Below are 21,337 nucleotides of genomic sequence, written 5' to 3'. Positions count from 1 at the left end.
GCCATCTGCTGGCCGGAATTCGTATGCTGCACGCCTTGTTCTTGTTAATTAAAGTTTTTCTCTGCTGGGCGTGGTATTAGCAGCCTTAGTCCTTGTCACTTCCTGTAGCCATTTTTCAGTGCTGCATTCCTTTGTGACTGGAGACACACACCTTGGCTTGTGAAGGCATCAGTTTTTGACCAGCAGTTAGCCTCAGGAAAAACATCCACATGACAGCATCTACTCTGCTACTGCATTCCTGTATTGCATCACCGTATGTCGCTGCCTTGGATTAAATAAACCCACGTTTGATTGCATCCTCGTGTCTACGTCTGGATCCATCTAACCTGAGCATCTGCCGGTCCAGTCTGCTCCACTGCTTGGATACAAAGGTAGGACAGTCATAAAGTCATTATAAGTTACACCTTCATTCGCCTTCATGTGGGGACAGAACAGTCAAAAACTGCCTTAAAGCCTTATACCCAGTCAATATCTGTCTCAATGTCCAATGCCCGGCTACAGATTCCCTCAGAGCCCAGTGCCACACTCAGGAACCACCCTTGCAACAGGCCCACTCGCAGCAAATCTGCCCGGCAACAGTGCATGTTCCACAAGCCCAAGGGGAAGCACGGCATGTCCCCAGTAGATATACTCTCGCCTGGAAGTCCTCCACTACTCGCCAAGCCACTTTCTACATCTTATTTTAACCCTTGCTCGCATGTTATAAGAACTGTTCACACATGCGGGGCCTCCCTCAAACCAAAACCCCGCAATTCACTCAAAACACTTTGGTAACCTCATTGGGGTGCCTCATCTGATCCGCACTGCAATTTTCAGACCCCAATTCAAAAGTTCATTTTCTTAAAGAGACAGCGCACCTTAAATCAAAATGGCCGAAAAGGACCTCCTACAGTTCCCCAGTGATGAAACAAAGCAAATGCAACCTGATACTGATCATTACGAAGAGCAGGAGGTAGAACCCACACTTCCAGGCGACCAAGGCGCTCTCTCAAACCAACTATAAAGATCACGGAAAACTATCACACCAGGAAAGATGAGCTATGTGACAACCTGGAAGAGCTATGGGAACGAGTTTCCTCCCTCATATCAGGATTTAAGTCCTCCTCAGGCGATGCCACCAGCTTACAAGTTGCCGTCGGGCGGCTGAACGCAGCCCATGAAAGATACAAGAGACTGTCCACAAGGTATATAACCTTTCTAAAAGACTCTGATATTGAAGAAGCCCTGTCAGAATTGTGCAAGGCAGAATCAATAGACAGACAAAGAGACGCCATGGTGCTGGATGCTAAAGATAAAGTGGAACTCTGCATCTCTCATTTGCAAGAAACTAGATCACACAGATCGCATTCATCCAAACATTCCTCGCGGTCCTACAGATCATCATGCTCTAGAAGCTCCGCCCTGAGCGACAGATTACTAGAGGCCCGCATAAATGCAGAGCAATCCAAAGTGAGGCGTTCCTTCACCGAAAAAGAAGTCCTTGCGAGAACAGAAGCACAGACAGCGGCGGCCAAGAGGGCAGAAGCGGAGGCAGAAGCCAAGAGGGCAGAAGCGGAGGCAGAAGCCAAGAGGGCAGAAGCGGAGGCAGAAGCCAAGAGGGCAGAAGCAGAAGCAGAGGCTCGAATAAAGATCCTTGAATTAGAGAGGGAAGAGGAAATCACATTAGCAAAAGTAAGACTGCTTGAGCAAGCATTGATCCAAGGCCTTGATTCAGTCTGTTCACCACCAGAGTAGATAGACAATCCAGTTGATCGCACCAGCGACTATGTACTGAAACAGTTATCTGCACCACCCCCAGTGTGCAGTACTGTCCAAGCCAACAACACTGAAACCTCCAAGTCAGCTCTACCTGCAGTGCCAGTGACACCCACAGCACCCGAGCAATCCAATAACAGTCGCCCAGACGCACCCTCTCAAGGGCAGTTATTAAAGCAAGATGGCTACCAGGTGTTTCCTGGCCTACCTCCACAGCTTAAGCAGCAGTCATCAGAATCTACAGAGGCTAGACCAAGTTGTCATGGCAACAAGCAGTAAGAAATCAGATATGTCTGAGTTTGCCAGGTTTATGGTGAGCAGAGAGCTAATTAACACCAGTCTCTCAAAATTTGATGACCGTGCAGAGAGCTATAGAGCCTGGAAGGCAACCTTCAAAGCCGCCATCGCCAACCTCAACCTAACCGCAGAGCAGGAGCTCGACCTCTTGATCAACTGGCTGGGCCCAGGCTCCACAAATCGCATCAAGAGCCTTAGAACTGCCTATGTCGGACAAGCAGAAGTAGGTCTCGCTGCAGCCTGGCAGAGACTCAAACGCACCTTTGGCAGTGCAGAAGCAATAGAGAAGGCACTATTCAGGAGACTGCAGAACGTCCCCAAGATCAGTCTCAAGGATGTCCATAAGCTTCAGGATTTAAGTGAATTGCTCATGGAACTGGAGCTCGCCAAAAGAGAGCCTCGTCTGTCCAGGCTGTGCTACCTGGATACAGCCCATGGGGTGAACCAAATTGTCGTGAAGTTACCATACAGCCTGCAAGAGAAGTGGGCGGCATCAGTCTCAAGGTACAAAAGAGTGCATGACGTCACTTTTCCCCCATTTATTCATTTCTGTAGGTTCATCGATGAACAGTCCCAGATGAGGAATGACCCCAGCCTCTACTTCCTGGAGTTCAATACTACAGCCTCAGTGTCACCATCATCAAGGTATGAAAGTATTGTGCATAAACACAGAGATTTAAAGAGCAGCGTGAGTGTTAGAAAGACTAACCTACCATCATCTGCAGTACCCACTGGTAAACAGTACACTACCTCATCAGGAGACAAGGCCTTCAATCGTGAATGTCTATTCATAAAAAACCACACTCACTGAACAAATGCAGAGGATTTAGATCCAAAACCATACAGGAGCGCAAGAAAGTCCTCACCGAGCTTGGGGTATGCTTCAGGTGCTGCGCTTCATTGGAGCACATGGCTAAGGACTGTAAATCCATTATCAAGTGTGAGGAGTGTCATAGTGAAAGACATGCCTCAGCTATGCACCCAACTCCACTCACAAGGGATTCACCTGCTGCCGTCACCACCAGTCCTGCTCATGGCGGAGAGCCCCAGAACCACGCTAACACAGCCACTGCTGTTTCCTGCTCATGCTTGGACGTATGTGGGGAGGGCCAGAGTGAGAAATGTTGTGCCCGCATATGCCTAATCAAGGTCTACCCGGAGGGGCTACCAGAAAAGGCAGTAAAAATGTATGCCATCATTGACGACCAAAGCAACCGCTCCCTAGCAGGACCTAGATTCTTTGAAGCCTTTGGAATAAAGGGACCGTCAGAACCCTACATCTTAAACACCTGCTTGGGTCGCATAGAGACTATCGGCAGGAGGGCACAAGGATTCATCGCTTGTTCCGTCAGTGGAAATACGGAAATACCTCTACCGACGCTCATCGAATGCGATCAAATACCCAACCATAGGGATGAAATTCCTACCCAGGAAGCTGCATTTCACCAACCACACCTACGGCACCTAGCCAACGTTATCCCACCTATGGACAACAACGCCGAGATTCTACTCCTGCTTGGCAGAGACAATCTAAGGGTACACAAGGTGCGTCAACAGTGTAATGGTCCCGACTATGCACCATACGCCCAGAGACTGGACTTGGGATAGTCATAGGAAATGTATGCTTGGATCAACCAAAAATCCGCTCATTCAAAACGTACGTGCGTGGAGATGGACGCACAACTTGCATTAAGCCTTGCCCTCATCACTATGAGGTGAAAGAGAAGCCTCCAGACCTCATACAATCACCTGAAAATATTCCTCCCTTCTTTGCTGACAACTTGGGAAGATTAGTCTTTCACACAAGCAAAGACGATGATAAAGTAGCTTTGTCAGTAGAGGACAGAGAATTTATCAAGATAATGGACAACGAGTTCCTTAAAGACGAAACCAATCACTGGGTTTCTGCATTACCCTTCCGAGCTACCAGGATGAGACTCCCGAACAATAGGGAACAAGCTCTGTCTAGATTTAACTCTCTTCAGCGTACCATAAACAGTAAGCCTAAGATGAGAGAACACATTGTTGCCTTTATCGACAAAATATTCCGTAACAACCATGCAGAACCAGCTCCATCCTTAGGGAAGAACGACGAGTGCTGGTACTTGCCTTCATTTGGAGTATATCACCCACGGAAACCTAATCAAATTAGGGTTGTTTTCGACTCAAGCGCCAAACATCAAGGTGTATCTCTTAATGATGTCCTTCTCACAGGTCCTAATCTGACGAAAACCCTAGTTGGAGTGCTGATGAGGTTCAGAAAAGAGCTCGTTGCCATCACCGCCGACATTGAACAGATGTTCCACTGTTTCGTAGTCAGAGAGGACCACCGGAATTTCCTCAGGTTTCTGTGGTACAAGAATAATGACACCAACGCAGAGATGGCAGAATATCGAATAAGGGTACACGTATTTGGAAACAGCCCTTCACCTGCCGTGGCAACTTACGGCCTTCGGCGAACTGCATTAGAGGGAGAATCCGAGTACGGTAAAGACGCCAGAGACTTTTTAGAAAAGGACTTCTACGTAGACGATGGACTCAAATCACTACAGACTGAAGAAGCGGCCATCGATCTGCTCAAAAGGACTCAAAGTATGTTGTACCAAGCTAAACTTAGACTACACAAAATTGCTTCAAACAGCCTGACCGTTATGAGGGCCTTCGAATCAGGCGATCATGCACCAGGATTCAAGGACATTAACTTGGGACTGGACAGTCCACCTGTGCAGAGGAGCTTGGGCCTCAGATGGGATCTCTCGGCTGACTCCTTCGGTTTTCAAATAAGTTGTGCAGACAAGCCATTCACAAAACGAGGCGTCCTATCAGTGGTAAACAGCCTATTTGATCTGCTGGGATTTGTACGCCCATCACCATACAATGTAAATCTCTACTGAGACAGTTTTCTGAAACAGTCAAGGATTGGGATACCCCACTTCCCTCCGAGAAAGAGCAAAAATGGGAAGCCTGGAAGCGATCCTTGTGTGCCTTGGATGAGATCCACATCCCGAGATGCTATATTAAAACCTCACTTTCCTCTAGCATAAAGAAAGAACTCCACGTGTTCTCGGACGCCTCCACGGAGGCCATCGCAGCGGTTGCCTATCTGAAAGTGACAGAACCCAACAACCAAAATCACGTTGGATTCGTCTTTGGTAAGGCTAAGTTAGCCCCCAAGCCCGATCATACTATTCCCAGATTGGAACTTTGTGGGACTGTGTTGGCAGTGGAAATTGCGGATTTCATACAACAAGAACTGGGTGTCGACATAGCTGAAATCCAGTATTACACCGACAGTAAGGTCGTTTTAGGTTACATCCACAATCGGACCAAGCGATTTTATGTGTACGTTAGTAACCGCATAGAGAGAATCAGGAGGTCCTCCAAACCTGAACAATGGCACTATGTACCATCCGAACTTAATCCAGCAGATCCTGCCACTACGCCTATGTCTATAGGTTCCTTTACTAACTCTACTTGGCTTACAGGTCCAGAGTTTCTGCTTGGAGAGGCGGACGAATGTGTACAGGAAGCTTTCAGCATCCAGGATCCGGATAATGATCCAGAAATCCGCGCTGAAGTTAGTGCAATAGTCACTGAAACAACGCAAACCACCAGCTTCGGTTGTCAGCGCTTTGAACGTTTCTCCAGTTGGATGAGACTCGTCAGAACGATTGCAAGGTTAGTGCACATTGCAAGATGTTATCATAATACTCACCAAGATAAAGATTGTCATGGTTGGCATGCCTGCCATAAACCCTTCTCTGCTGAGAACATCTCTCATAGTGAGTACCTCATAATACGTCATGTCCAGCAGGAAAATTTCAACATGGAATGGAAGTGCTTGTACAACAAACAGCAGATTCCTTTAAAAAGTTCTCTTGCCAACTTAAATCCAGTTATCGACAGTTTTGGCTTGCTAAGAGTTGGTGGTCGTTTGAATCAAGCCCACCTAGAAATTGCAGAACAAAATCCTCTCATCATTCTCAGCAAACATCATATCACCATCTTGCTAATCCGACACTACCACGAAAGGGCTGAACACCAAGGCAGGCAAATTACTGAGGGCAAATTACGGTCTGCAGGCCTTTGGATTATAGGTATGAAAAAACGTGTGGCCCAAGTACTGCATTAATGTGTGCACAAAACGTGTGGCCCAAGTACTGCATTAATGTCGTAAAGCAAGAGGGAAACAACTATACCAACAAATGGCCGACTTGCCTGCGGATAGACTATGTACAGAGCTGCCTTTCACCTATGTTGGCCTAGATGTCTTTGGGCCATGGATGGTGTCCGCACGCAGGACCCGCGGCGGTCACGCCAACAGTAAGCGTTGGGCTGTACTATTTACTTGCATGAGTGTGCGAGCAGCTCACATAGAGGTGATAGAATCTATGGACACATCCAGCCTTATTAATGCCTTAAGACGGTTCTTCGCAATCAGAGGACCAGTAAAACAATTGAGGTCTGACCAGGGAAGCAACTTCATCGGAGCCTGTAGAGAACTTAACATCGACACCAAGTCCATTCAAGATCAGTTGGCGGAAAAAGGTTGCACCTGGATTTTCAATCCTCCTCATAGATCCCACATGGGGGGCTCCTGGGAAATAATGATCGGCATCTCACGCAACATCTTAAATTCTATGTTGATGGATGTAAACTCGTCTAGACTCACACATGAGACTCTAGTCACCCTTCTCGCTGAAGTTTCGGCCATTATCAATTCAAGACCCCTTGTGCCAGTGTCTATGGATCCTGAAACACCAGCCATACTGACTCCGGCTATTCTACTAACCCAAAAAACTGAGAATACGCTAATACCCAGTGGAGAATTTACTCATGCAAACATCTACCAAAAACACTGGAAACGTGTACAATACCTAGCAGATTACTTCTGGAACAGGTGGCGAAAGGAGTACCTCAGTGTTCTTCAAGGAAGAAGAAAATGGCACCACAACACCACAAACCAAACTTAAAGGAAGGAGACCTTGTATTGATGAAAGAGCAACAAACCGAAAGGATTGACTGGCCTATCGGACTAATTTCAAAGGTTTGCCCTAGCAAGGATGGCAAGGTCCGGAAGGTGGAGTTGAAGATCTTCAGGAAGGGCGAGCTTAAAACGTTCTCAAGACCAATTAACAAACTCATTTTAATATTACCCATCGAGAACGTCCCTGCTGGGTGAACAGGACTGTATCTAGTTTCGCAGATCTTCTCCATTCCAAGTTGGAAACAGGACTAAACTATGTTTTGCATTCTAACATGTTGTTTTATATTTTATGGACATTCATCGTAGTGAAATCCCCGAAGTGAATTTCAGACGGGGAGTGTGCTGTTCTTTCAAATTTAATTCCTGCACTGTATTATTATCTCTTCCTTTACTATGTTGTTTCTATGTATTGTTCTCTGCTGCCATCTGCTGGCCGGAATTCGTATGCTGCACGCCTTGTTCTTGTTAATTAAAGTTTTTCTCTGCTGGGCGTGGTTTTAGCAGCCTTGGTCCTTGTCACTTCCTGTAGCCATTTTTCAGTGCTGCATTCCTGTGTGACTGGAGATACACACCTTGGCTTGTGAAGGCATCAGTTTTTGACCAGCAGTTAGCCTCAAGAAAAACATCCACATGACAGCATCTACTCTGCTACTGCATTCCTGTATTGAATCACCGTATGTCGCTGCCTTGGATCAAATAAACCCGCGTTTGATTGCATCCTCATGTCTACGTCTGGATCCATATAACCTGAGCATCTGCCGGTCCGGTCTGCTCCACTGCTTGGATACGAAGGTAGGACAGTCACAAAGTCATTATCAGTTACACCTTCATTCGCCTTCATGTGGGGACAGAACAGGGGGGGCTGCTGTGTGAGATTATATACTGGGGTGGTGGCTGCTGTGTGGAATTGTATGGAGGGGCTGCTGTGTGAGATTATATACTGGGGTGGTGGCTACTGTGTAGGATTGTATTGTGTGGGGCTGCTATGTGAGATTAGATATTGGGGGGCGCTGTGTGAATGTCCTCTTACCAATAGTAAACTAACTACACAGAAATCCAGCATTTTATAAATATGAAAATGAGTCTCAGCATACAATCCCACACACAACTCCCCTCCACCTCCCTCTCAGTATAATTCCACAAGACACACCCCCATACAATCTCACACAGCAGCCCCCCCCATACAATCTCACACAGCAGCCCCCCCATACAATCTCACACAGCAGTCCCCCCTCCATACAATCCCATGCAGCAGCAGCCCCCCTCCATACAATCTCACACAGCAGCCCCCCTCCATACAATCTCACACAGCAGCCCCCCCTCCATACAATCTCACACAGCAGCCCCCCCTCCATACACTCTCACACAGCAGCCCCCTCCATACAATCTCACACAGCAGCCCCCCTCCATACAATCTCACACAGCAGCAGCCCCCACTCCATACAATCTCACACAGCAGCCCCCACTCCATACAATCTCACACAGCAGCCCCCCTCCATACAATCTCACACAGCAGCCCCCACTCCATACAATCTCACACAGCAGCCCCCCAGCATACAATCCCACACAGTAGCCCCCCATACAATCCCACACAGCAGCCCCCAGTATATAATCTCACACAGCAGCCCCCCCCCAGTATATAATCTCACACAGCAGCCCCCCTCCTTACAATCCCACACAGCAGCAGCCCCCCTCCATACAATCTCACACAGCAGCCCCCCTCCATACAATCCCACACAGTAGCCCCCCCTCCATACAATCCAATGCAGCCCCCCTCCATACAATCCCATGCAGCCCCCCTCTGATATCTCCGTCTGTACATGTAGAGGTGAAATCTGCCGGTTTTCTTGTCTTCAATAAAAACTAATAGTTTTATCCAATTTTTTAAAATTTACTTTTTCCCCCCTCTCTGCTGGCGCTCTCCTGTCTGCTCGGAGCTTGTAGCTGTGGATAGAGATCGGCACAGACGTCTACAATGACCCCACAGACCTCCACACTAAACCGCCTGCTGACTGGCATCTACTGCTACAAGAGGCCTCCCTGCAGTGTACCGTGCTTTAACCCCTTCCCAGCCACCCATCTTACATATACGCTGGCAGTTTGGTATTCAGAGATGGCGCCCGCTCATGAGCACCATATCCCCGGGTGCCTGGTGCACCCAGGACTAATGTATGTAGTTAGTAATAACATGATTGAACACATTTAACGCCTCAGGTGCTGGGGTCAAATGTGACCATGGCATCTATGAGCTGTAAAACCATGAAAACGTGCTCCCCGCCATGAGCATTGGCTCCTCCTAGTGAGGATCAGGGGAGCCGGATTGTGTGTGCAGCAACCTCAGTCCTCCTGAATGATCCAAGCCACAGCTATGTTCCTATGAAGACCCTGCCTGTGCATTGGAGTCTACGAGAGGCGCAGTCTAATGATTGGTATCGACGCATGTGAAACCGCCGGTACTATTAAAATATAAAAATATATGCGGTGAATGGGAATAAAAAAAAACTTCAAAATCGCTGATTTGTCACTATTTGTCATTTCACCTCCCCAACAATTTTTTAGAAACAGCAATAAAAAAATAATATAGTATCAGTAAAAACAGCTCCGTACATATAAATATAAAAATTTTACGGGGGGTCAGAATATGGCGATGTAAAAAAAATTTTTTTTTCTGATTAAAAATCAAGTAAAACTATATAAATCACTGTAATTGTACTGACCTGGAGAATGAAGAGAACAGGTCAGTTTTTTCTCATAGGGAACGCTGTGAAAACAAAACCCATAAAACTGTGGTGGAATTGACTTTTGTTTTCCAATTCCACCCCAATTGGAATTTATTTTTCAGCTTCCCACTACATCATATGCAATATAAAATTACTAGAAAGTACAACATGGCTATGTGAAAATAAAAAAAATAAAAAAAGTTAAGGCTGGCAGTAAAAAACTAAAATGGCCCTGTCCTGAATGGGTTAAAGGGGTTGTCCAAGGCAAAAACAGACCTCCTAGATAATTTGTGGGAAATGTAAATCCGGCTCCAGTGATATTATATCATGAAAGTCGGGCATTTAGGTAGAAGCAGCAATGGCGATTTCCTCATCTCAAACTATTTATTGAAACAAAAACCAACACCAGTGGTCTATATACCGCCACAAAATGTCAGTGTCTCCAGAACTTGTCATGTGGCCTTAAGCGTCAATTACAGCTTGACAACGATGTCTCCTGCTGTTCACAAGTCAACTTATTGTGTGCTGAGGCATGGCATCCCACTCTTCGTGAAGTGTGCCCCGCAGGACATTGAGGTTCTGGTCCCCCAGTCTCCAGCAGTCGTTCCCTAATGATGGACCTCGATGAGCTGGCGCATTGTCCTCCATGAAGATGACATTAGGTCTGTGTTGTTCCTGCAGAGGCACAATGACTGGATTAATGATGTTCTTCAAGTAGTATGGGCCATTCACAAAGTGTAGGAAGGTTCTGTATTGACTAGACATCTGCCCATACTGTATCACCACCACCAAAGGCTCGTCTGGTGACAACAGTGGCTGATGCATAGCGCCCTCCTTGACATCTCCAATATCGTTGGCGGCCATCATTTCTGCTCAGCGTGAATCAACTTTCATTAGTGAACAGCGCTGAGGCCCACTGGTCCCTCGTCCAGCGTAGATGCTCCCTGACCCATGCAAAACGATGACGCCTATGCCTGGTGGTGTGGTCAGGTACCATTGCAGGTTGTCTAGCGAGCAGATGTAAACGGTTTCCAATGGTCTGACTTGACACTTGGCTGCCTCTCACCTCCCTTGTGCCTGGAGTTGTATGACATTCATCATCTGGTTCCGCAGGGCATTGCTCACAATAAATTGGTCATCAGTATGGGATATGGCTGTAACAGGGTTCCGAAGGTGCACTCAGTCCCCCATTGCCCGCAGAACTGTTGCTTAGCTTTGGGAATGAGGATCTGTGTTTGACCTCATTCCCAGGGCGGCTTTACTAGCTGGGTGGCTCCCTGCTCCTAGTCTGCCTTGAGCGCCGAGCTGATCACTCGGTGCTCAACTGGTTGGTCTGTCGGTCATGTGACGCTAGCCACGTCACATGACCCTCACTCCCCACTATAAATACAGGCAGCCTGCTGGCCACAGGTTGCCTGTTAATTTAGGTTCCACCTGTGATTTGGTCTTTCCTGGCGTACTTACCTCCTGCTGAATTCCTGACGATCCTCTGCCTGCTCCTTGTGTACTTTGCTGCTCTCCTGGTATTTATGACCCCGGCTTCTCCTGACAATTCTCTGCTTGCTCCCTTTGTACTTTGTAGCTTTCCTGGTATTGACTCGGTCCGTTCACGTCCTGTTGTTTGTCTGTCTGTCATCCCTGCACTTATTCCAAGTTAGGGATTGCCGTCCAGTTGTCCCCTGTCATTAGGACTCGCGAGGCAAGTAGGCAGGGCCAGGGGTAAGGGTGGAGCGCAGTGGTCACTTCCCTTCCCCCTGTGTGTGTGTGTGTACGCGACCGTTACAATGGCCAAAGGGCTTCCACTTCTCTGCCTTTCTGTGACTCTTCCAGTCTCTCTGTATCTCTGATACAACCTGCTGATGACTCTCTGTGACACTCTAAGCTCAGTGGCCACTTCCATCTGAGAACATCCTGCTTGAAGCCTCGCAATGGCGAAGTACTGCTGATGAATTGTTAGGTGTCGTCTTGGTCTCATGATGGTAAAATGTTAACAGCATGATGAGGAGGACTGTTTAAATACTAATTCTTATTGAACCAGAAAATTTATTAGGTGATTCATGGATCAAACACCTGTTGTGAATTTTGCCGTTAAGCTCCTTGTTAGAGAACAGCAAGTTGTGCAAAAGCTCCTGAAAACACTGAACAGTTGGACATGTGCATTCAAAGGTTTAGAGAAGGTCACATTAAGTTCACCAGTAAAGGTTAGAGGGCATTTTAGGTTCATCCTGATATTTCACCCACAAGCCAAGTGAGTGGTGTCGATAGTGTGAGCAATGTAGTGTGTGAATACAAGCGAATAGTTATTTAAATAATAGCTGGATAGATTTAGGGATAGTGAAAATATAGTGAGTTCAGGGAGGGAGTCCTTCACACTGTGACACACACAATCTATCTGTGCAACAGAAAAGTGAGAATTAAGTGACTGCACATTCTTTATTTAGTGCAGTGCCAGATAAAATTGGATTTTTCTTTTTTATTGACCAAAACCTGCATTTTGTACAGCAGACAATCATCCCACGGCATTTTGGTGCATATTTGAGAAAACGTACATTTCAATATTGCATTTTCTAAGGCAATTTACTTTCTTGCATCACTCTGTGTACAATCACCATTTATGTGTGTATTTAAATAAAAACGTAGACTGGAATATTGCATGTAGGACAGGAAAAGAATTTCTGGCATCACAGACTGCAGTTTGGTGAGTAGTTGAAAACAGAGTCATATTTGATTAGGATGTTTGGCAACAGAAAATGAAAGAGGACGGGATAATGGAGGAAAAACCACATATCCACCAGTAATGTCAGTGGCGGTGGGGGCACTGTCAGACTCCGCACCAGCCTCCCAGTCAGTATTAACCAGTGACTCCACTAACTGTTGGGCGACTGTTATTATGGATAAAGGAGATGAAAATGTGGAAAGGACGACTGAGCCATCAACAGCATCATCTGACAACAGGATGATGCTACCTCTGACAGTGACGTCACCCTCATTTTTTGCCTCTTCCTACTACTCTGACTTCGCTGACATCTCATTTCACTGCCCCCGTCCACTAGTAATGTGTCAGCTCCGTCCAGGATCTGCCCCTCCTAAAGGGATGCATTTTGAAAGGCCATAAAAAAAAAAGCCGCTTCTTCATTTCTGAACCACGATCATGATCACTGTATTTTTATAAAGTTTGTGTAACAACTTCCTTGTTAATAGATGGAAAAGGTCCTTTTGGGGGTAAGGAACATAGTCACTTCGATGTAAGTAAGCTAAATCCCAGAAAAGGACCTCAGCAGGAAAAGGACCTAGTACATAATGGATGGAATCGGTCCTTTTGGGGTACGGGAAATAGTCACTTTAATGTGAGTCGGTTAAATCCTATCCCTGAAAAGGACCTCAGCAGTATGAATCCTTCCTAGTACATAATAGATGGAAAAGGTCCTTTTGAGAATATAGGAAATTTCTAATTTGTTTTCTAAACAAATAATGTTAAAGAGTTTATCTGATATCGAGAGTATCCCCACCAATGCCCAGGCCCCTTGTATGGATTAGACAGTTGTGTTCTAAATAATAGCAGTGTGTTTAAAAAAGTGAATAAAGCTCAAAATCCTTCTAATAGCTTTTATTTCCATACACACAGATGCATTGGGAACACTACACATTCTATTCCAAATCAAAACATGAAGAAAAATATATCAAAATTGTGTTGTTCCTCAAAAAAAATTGAAGAAAAGTGAATATTAGACTGTTCAAAAAAATAGCAGTGTTTGTATTCTTCTTTACAAACTCAAACATTCACTATATAAACTGAGAAATGTCTGAAGCTTTTCTTTCCTCTGAATCCCGTCACTAATATCTAGTTGTATAACCGCTGTCTCTGAGAACTGCTGGACGTCTGTGTTGCTCGGAGTCACCACCTTCTGCTCCTGTGAACAGGTATTCCAGCCCAGGATGACTGGACTACATTCCACAGTTCTTCTCTATTTCTTGGTTTTGCCTCAGAAACTGCATTTTTGATGTCGCCCCACAAGTTTTCTATTGGATTAAGATCCGGGGATTGGGCCGGCCGCTCCATAACGTCAATCTTGTTGGTCTGGAACCAGATGTTGCCCGTTTACTGGTGTGTTTGGGGTCGTTGTCTTGTTGGAGCACCCATTTCAAGGGCATTTCCTCTTCAGCATAAGGTATAATGACCTCTTCCAGTATTCTGATGGATTCAGACTGATACATGATCCCTGGTCTGTGATAAATAGGCCCAACACCGTAGTATGAGACACATCCCCATATCATGATGCTTGTCCACCATGCTTCACTGTCTTCAATAATCTTACTTTCATCAGTCCACAAAATGTCTCTTTAGGTCTTCTAATTGTAACAGGACTCACAGGTAACTTTACACCTTCTTTCATCTTCCTGGAGCTGATTGTTGCCATTTTGACTCTTCTTCTATCCATTCGAATGGTAGTTTTTCGCTTTCTTCCACGTCTTTCAGGTTTTGGTTGGCATTTTAAAGCATTTGCGATCATTTTAGCTGAGCAGCCTATCAGTGTCTGCACTTCTTTATATGTTTTCCCCTCTCCAATCAACTTTTTTATCAAGGTACGCTGTTCTTCTGAACAATGTCTGGAACGACCCATTTTCCTCAGAATTTCAGAGAGAAATGCCCTGTAACCAGCAGGTACAACATGTGCTGCCTTCCTTCCTTAAATAAGGGCAATAATTGCCACTTTGCCATAATTGCTGTTTTTCAAAGAATGAATGACCTCACTTATTGAACTCCACACTGCTAGTATTTTGAACATGCCCCTTTCAATTAGTGATTCAATTCCACAGAATCAGCAGCATGCATGTCCTGACTGTTGGGTTTGTTGGATTTCTATTACTCTACTACACCTGCTAGTAAATTATTTGCCATGTAGAAATATAATTTCTACCCAAAACAGTGATTGATTAGGTTAGTGATGTCTGACTGCTATTATTTTGAACACAACTGTACTTGCTCAGAGCACCAGTGCCGCTCCAGATCCCTGCATGGCCACCGCTGCATCTCCCCGTCACTCGGATCAAAATATCCGGCGACAGGGAGAGCAGGAAATAGCAGCCGGGACTGGGACGAGCCCCCTTGGGTCTGGTCACCGTTGCGGCCTGCTATTGGCTGCTCCCCCGTCACTGGATGTTTTGATCTGAGCGACAGGGAGATGCAGAAGCGGTCGTGCAGGGATCTGGAGCGATGCGGGTGCCACTGAGCAGGTAAGTATAATCCATACAAGGTGCCCGGGCATTGGCGGGGATATTTTCAATATCGGATAACCCCTTTAACTTCTATGAAAGTCCAGAGATCACATGACCAGATGTTTCTGCAAAGCGCTTTACCATGAATATCACAGGACCGGACAATTCTGCAGATACAAGTGCTCAGAAGTCACGTGATAGTTTTTTCTTTATTGTTTATTGTAAAGATTTTTCAGAAATAAAAATAAACATAAAAGAGGCTTATTCTCCGATAGTCGCCTATAGAAGGTTATTGTAGACCCTGACACTGCGTCCATGTAGAAGATCTGTCCCTGGACATAGTTACTGAGCAGGTCCTGGTAGACAAGTGGGTTTAGCCGAGTCATTGAGAAGCAACTAAATCCTAACACAGTTCAGTAACCAGATCAACGAGGCAGAAGAAGATGATGGGACATAGACAGCTCCTGTAGAGTCGGCCATCTCCTATCACTGGTGAGGAGCAGGTCCTTACGTAGTATAGGATTCAGTCACTTCCTATGATGGATTCTCCTTCCCGATGTCTGACTTGTTACAGAATACAATAAAGAGGAGAGAAATCTAGAAAAGTTTACCTCTCCGCTCAGCAGGGAGATGATCTCCAAGGTGAGGTCTAATATTCTTCTTCTGATCTCCTTCCTGTCCATCCTTGGTGGTCATTCAGGTGAAGAGGAGAGAACTGGTGGAGCTGGAGGCTTCTAGTACTGCAGGCGCCTTTATGAGAAGAGGAGAGACCTGGAGGAGCTGGTGGTCAGAATTGAAGAAGAGAATAGTCGGTGAAGGAGTTGTGATAATGTCAGCATCATGTGATCAGTGCATCAATGGCTGAGCCCCGCCCCCTGCACTGATCACATGATGGTGACATCACCCCAGGTCCTTCCCCACCGCATCTTCTCTCCACTCCTAAGCCCCGCCCCTTCACTGCACTGATCACATGAAGGTGACGTCAGCCCAGGACCTTCCCCACCTCTTCTCCTCTCCTGAGCCCCGCCCCTGCACTGATCACATGACGGTGACGTCACGCAGGTCCTTCAGCTCTGGCAGTGCAGCAGATACTGGGCAGGTCCTGGTCGGTAGTCAGGGCTCTTGTTCTCTCTGGTATCAGCCATTCCTCCAGCCTGCAGGTAAGATGAGCTGTGAGGAGACAGTGTGGTGGAGAGCTCAGACATGTCACCTCTGGAGATTCTCCTCCATTACACACAAGGAATCCTTCTCCGCTCCTCAGCTTAGTATGATGGGGGAGGAGTAGTGGGGATAGTGGGGGTTGTCATCATTCGCTGGCCCCTGACTGTCCTGGTGAGGGGCCCCTGCCTCCAGGAGGAGAATGAATGGAGCGGGGGCCCGGCCTGAGCTCAGCTCTCTCCAGTCTCTTCTCTAGGAGTTGTGGACACAGCTGAGCACAGCCCAGAGGTGGGACCTGCATCTATCAGACATTTATCTCCTGTGGAGCCACCAGAGATCTCCATGTTGGGGCCCCTGGAATCCATGTGGTGGGGGCTCTGAGCAGTGGGGCCCCTCCAGGCTCAGGAAGTGCGGTTCTGGAGGTGACATCTGGTCTTGTCCCCTGGATGATTTCCTCTCCTCTTCTCATAAAGGCGCCTGCAGTACTAGAAGCCTCCAGCTCCTCCAGTTCTCTCCTCTCCTCCTGAATGACCACCAAGGATGGACAGGAAGGAGATCAGCAGAAGAATATTAGACCTCACCTTGGAGATCATCGCCTTGCTGAGCGGAGAGGTAAACTTTTCTAGATTTCTCTCCTCTGTATTGTATTCTGTAACAAGTCAGACATCGGGAAGGAGAATCCATCATAGGAAGTGATAGGAAGAGTCCAGGGTCCTGGAGAACGGCCTCCAGACCTTCCAAGTGATGGAGAACCTGAAGATCAGCCCCCAGTATGGTGAGTGATGTGTCATGTGACCAGTGACCAATAGTCATGTTGTAGGAGCCATGAGGAGGTAAGTATGCACGTTGCACCAGGAGGAGAGGGCCGGAGGAGAGCACATGGCCCCTGAAGGGTTTATTCCCTAAGTGTCTCTCTCCATCCACAGGAGTACACAATAGTGAAGAAGACATCGGGGGACTGTGTGACTCCCATCATCCATCTCCAGGAGTCAGGAGGGCGGAGCAGGACCCCTCCCCCCATCACAGAGCCTCCCCCTCACCCCCTGATACATGAGCAGAGGATCCTAGAACTCACCCACAAGATGATGGAGCTGCTGACTGGAGAGGTGACACTGCTGGGAATGCTGGGAAATTCTCCAGTAACAGCACTGGAGGGGTCTGGGTGATGATGGTGTCATTGTGTTGTCAGGTTCCTATAAGGTGTCAGGACGTCACTGTCTATTTCTCCATGGAGGAGTGGGAGTATATAGAAGGACACAAGGACCTGTACAAGGAGGCCATGATGGAGGAGCACCAGCCTCTTATATCACAGGGTAAGAGCCGTCATGTGCAGTGTATACACGTGTGTGCAGTGACATGTAATGGAGGAGCACCAGCCTCTTATATCACAAGGTAAGACCCGTCATGTGCAGTGTATACACGTGTGTGCAGTGACATGTAATGGAGGAGCACCAGCCTCTTATATCACAAGGTAAGAGCCGTCATGTGCAGTGTATACACGTGTGTGCAGTGACATGTAATGGAGGAGCACCAGCCTCTTATATCACAAGGTAAGAGCCGTCATGTGCAGTGTATACACGTGTGTGCAGTGACATGTAATGGAGGAGCACCAGCCTCTTATATCACAGGGTAAGAGCCGTCATGTGCAGTGTATACACGTGTGTGCAGTGACATGTAATGTAGGAGCACCAGCCTCTTATATCACAAGGTAAGAGCCGTCATGTGCAGTGTATACACGTGTGTGCAGTGACATGTAATGGAGGAGCACCAGCCTCTTATATCACAGGGTAAGAGCCGTCATGTGCAGTGTATACACGTGTGTGCAGTGACATGTAATGGTGGAGCACCAGCCTCTTATATCACAGGGTAAGAGCCGTCATGTGCAGTGTATACACGTGTGTGCAGTGACATGTAATGGAGGAGCACCAGCCTCTTATATCACAAGGTAAGAGCCGTCATGTGCAGTGTATACACGTGTGTGCAGTGACATGTAATAGAGGAGCACCAGCCTCTTATATCACAGGGTAAGAGCCGTCATGTGCAGTGTATACACGTGTGTGCAGTGACACGTAATGGAGGAGCACCAGCCTCTTATATCACAAGGTAAGAGCCGTCATGTGCAGTTTATACACGTGTGTGCAGTGACACGTAATGGAGGAGCACCAGCCTCTTATATCACAGGGTAAGAGCCGTCATGTGCAGTGTATACACGTGTGTGCAGTGACATGTAATGGAGGAGCACCAGCCTCTTATATCACAAGGTAAGAGCCGTCATGTGCAGTGTATACACGTGTGTGCAGTGACATGTAATGGAGGAGCACCAGCCTCTTATATCACAAGGTAAGAGCCGTCATGTGCAGTTTATACACGTGTGTGCAGTGACACGTAATGGAGGAGCACCAGCCTCTTATATCACAGGGTAAGAGCCGTCATGTGCAGTGTATACACGTGTGTGCAGTGACATGTAATGGAGGAGCACCAGCCTCTTATATCACAAGGTAAGAGCCGTCATGTGCAGTGTATACACGTGTGTGCAGTGACATGTAATGGAGGAGCACCAGCCTCTTATATCACAGGGTAAGAGCCGTCATGTGCAGTGTATACACGTGTGTGCAGTGACATGTAATGGAGGAGCACCAGCCTCTTATATCACAGGGTAAGAGCCGTCATGTGCAGTGTATACACGTGTGTGCAGTGACATGTAATGGAGGAGCACCAGCCTCTTATATCACAGGGTAAGAGCCGTCATGTGCAGTGTATACACGTGTGTGCAGTGACATGTAATGGAGGAGCACCAGCCTCTTATATCACTATGTAAGAGCCATCATGTGCAGTGTATACACGTGTGTGCAGTGACATGTAATGGAGGATCACCAGCCTCTTATATCACAAGGTAAGACCCGTCATGTGCAGTGTATACACGTGTGTGCAGTGACCTGTAATGGAGGAGCTCCAGCCTCTTATATCACAAGGTAAGAGCCGTCATGTGCAGTGTATACACGTGTGTGCAGTGACATGTAATGGAGGAGCACCAGCCTCTTATATCACAAGGTAAGAGCCGTCATGTGCAGTGTATACACGTGTGTGCAGTGACATGTAATGGAGGAGCTCCACAGTTTCTTCTCACATTACATATCAGCTGTATAAAGAAGTTGCGGTGTTCCTATGAGGGACGCGAGCTCTGCCGGTTCATCTGCGCGCCATCTAGCTTGTAGTGTCGGTGCAGTGTATTTACAGTGTATTGCTCGTCCCATAATGATTATATGTACTTACACTGCACCGCCACTTCAAGGATAGGGGACGATGATTAGATCGTTGGGGGTCCTACTGCTGGGACCCCCACTGATTACGAGAATGGGGGCCCCATAGTCAGTGGAGCCCCCCTAAAATGGACACAGCGGCTGGTCAGAATGCATGCAGCCGCTCCGTATGGGAGACCCAGAGACGGCAGAGCTCATCAGGAGGAGTGGCCGACTCCCATATGTATTATGGTGAATGTGACAAGGGATCAAAAGATCCCAGGTTCTAACACCTCAAAAAGTAGTGTAAAATAACATAAAAATATTAAAAGTTCAAATTACCCGACTTTCCCAATTTTACATATAAAAATAACCAATTAAATAAACATGGACAGGTATCGCTGCGTCTGAAAATGTCTGAACTATTAAAATATACACCGTAACGAAAAAATTAAATAAAAGCAAGATTTGCCATTTTTGGTCACCTTATTTATCTCCCCCCCAAAAAAACTGAATAATAGTGATCAAAAAGTTGTATGCACCCAAAAAACTGTGTCGATGCAAACTACAGTTTGTCCCGCAAAAAACAAGCCCTCGTTACAGCTCTGTAGACGGAAATATAAAAAAGTTATGGCTGGCGATTCACCGAGAATTTTATTTCATTTGAAATTTTTTATTTTTTAAAAGTAGTAAAACAAAAATAACTATCCAAATTTGGTAATGATGTATTCAGATCGAGCCGCAGAATTAATGATGTCACAGTGAACGCCATAATAATTATCAGCCCTCAAATAATTATCAATACAAGACATGGTAAATGAAACGGTGCCATTAAGAAACACAACCTACTGTATCCCGCTTAAAATGAGCCCTCGTCTGGCCATATGAATGGAAAATTAAGTTCTGGCGAGAAAAAAATTCAAAAATTTAAATGGGCCCGGTACTTAAAGGGGTTATCCAGGAACAGATACTAATGAATTCTCCTCAGGATGGGTCCTCAGTGTCAGACACCACAGACCCCCGTCTATCAGCTGTTAGAAGAGGCGTTAAAGGGGTGTTCCCATCTCAGACAATGGGGGCACATCGCTTGGATATGCCCCCATTGTCTGATAGGTGCGGGTCCCACCGCTGAGACCCGCACCTATATCAGGGAGCGCTGTAGCTGGAGGACACCCGGTGTCCGTCTACCACCAAGCGCTGCTCCTGTAGAAGTGAATGGGAGCACACCGCGCATGCGCGGCCCATGCTCCCATTAATTTCTATCGGGTAGACGGAAATAGCCGAGCCACTGCTCGGCTATTTACAGCGGCCCCATAAAAATGAATGGAGGGCGGCTGCGTATTCGCAGTGCGCCCTCCGTTCATTTCCCGGCTCCGTTCTCATTGTAGGTGCGGGTCCCACCTATCAGACAATGGGGGCATATCCTAACGATACGCCCCCATTGTCTGAGATGGTAAAACCCCCTTTAAGTGCTGCAGCCTCTTCCTAGGTAATGTGACATCAGTCACATGGATTAGTAGCTGCTCAGCCCCATTCAAGTCAATGAGGCTGAGCTGCAATACCAAGCACTGCCACTAGAAGATGCACCTAGGTTTTAGAAGAGCAAAATAAGATTTTTTTTTTTTATCAGACCCCTATATCAAAGATCCCCATGTCAGACCTCAGCTCAGACCCCCATACCTCATCAGACCTCAGCTCAGACCCCCATACCACATGAGACCTCCGATCAGACCCCCATATCAGACCTCAGCTCAGACCCCCATACCAAATCAGACCACCGATCAAACCCCCCTTATCAGACCTCAGCTCAGACCCCCATACCAAATCAGACCTCTGATCTGACCCCCCATATCGGACGTCAGCTCAGACCCCCATACCTCATCAGACCTCAGCTCAGACCCCCATACCATATCAGACCTCAACTCAGACCCCCATACTACATCAGACCTCAGCTCAGACCCCCA

Source organism: Bufo bufo, chromosome 2 (assembly GCF_905171765.1).
Source record: "Bufo bufo chromosome 2, aBufBuf1.1, whole genome shotgun sequence".
Lineage (NCBI taxonomy): Eukaryota > Metazoa > Chordata > Amphibia > Anura > Bufonidae > Bufo > Bufo bufo.
Note: the sequence above shows the minus strand (reverse complement) of the source record.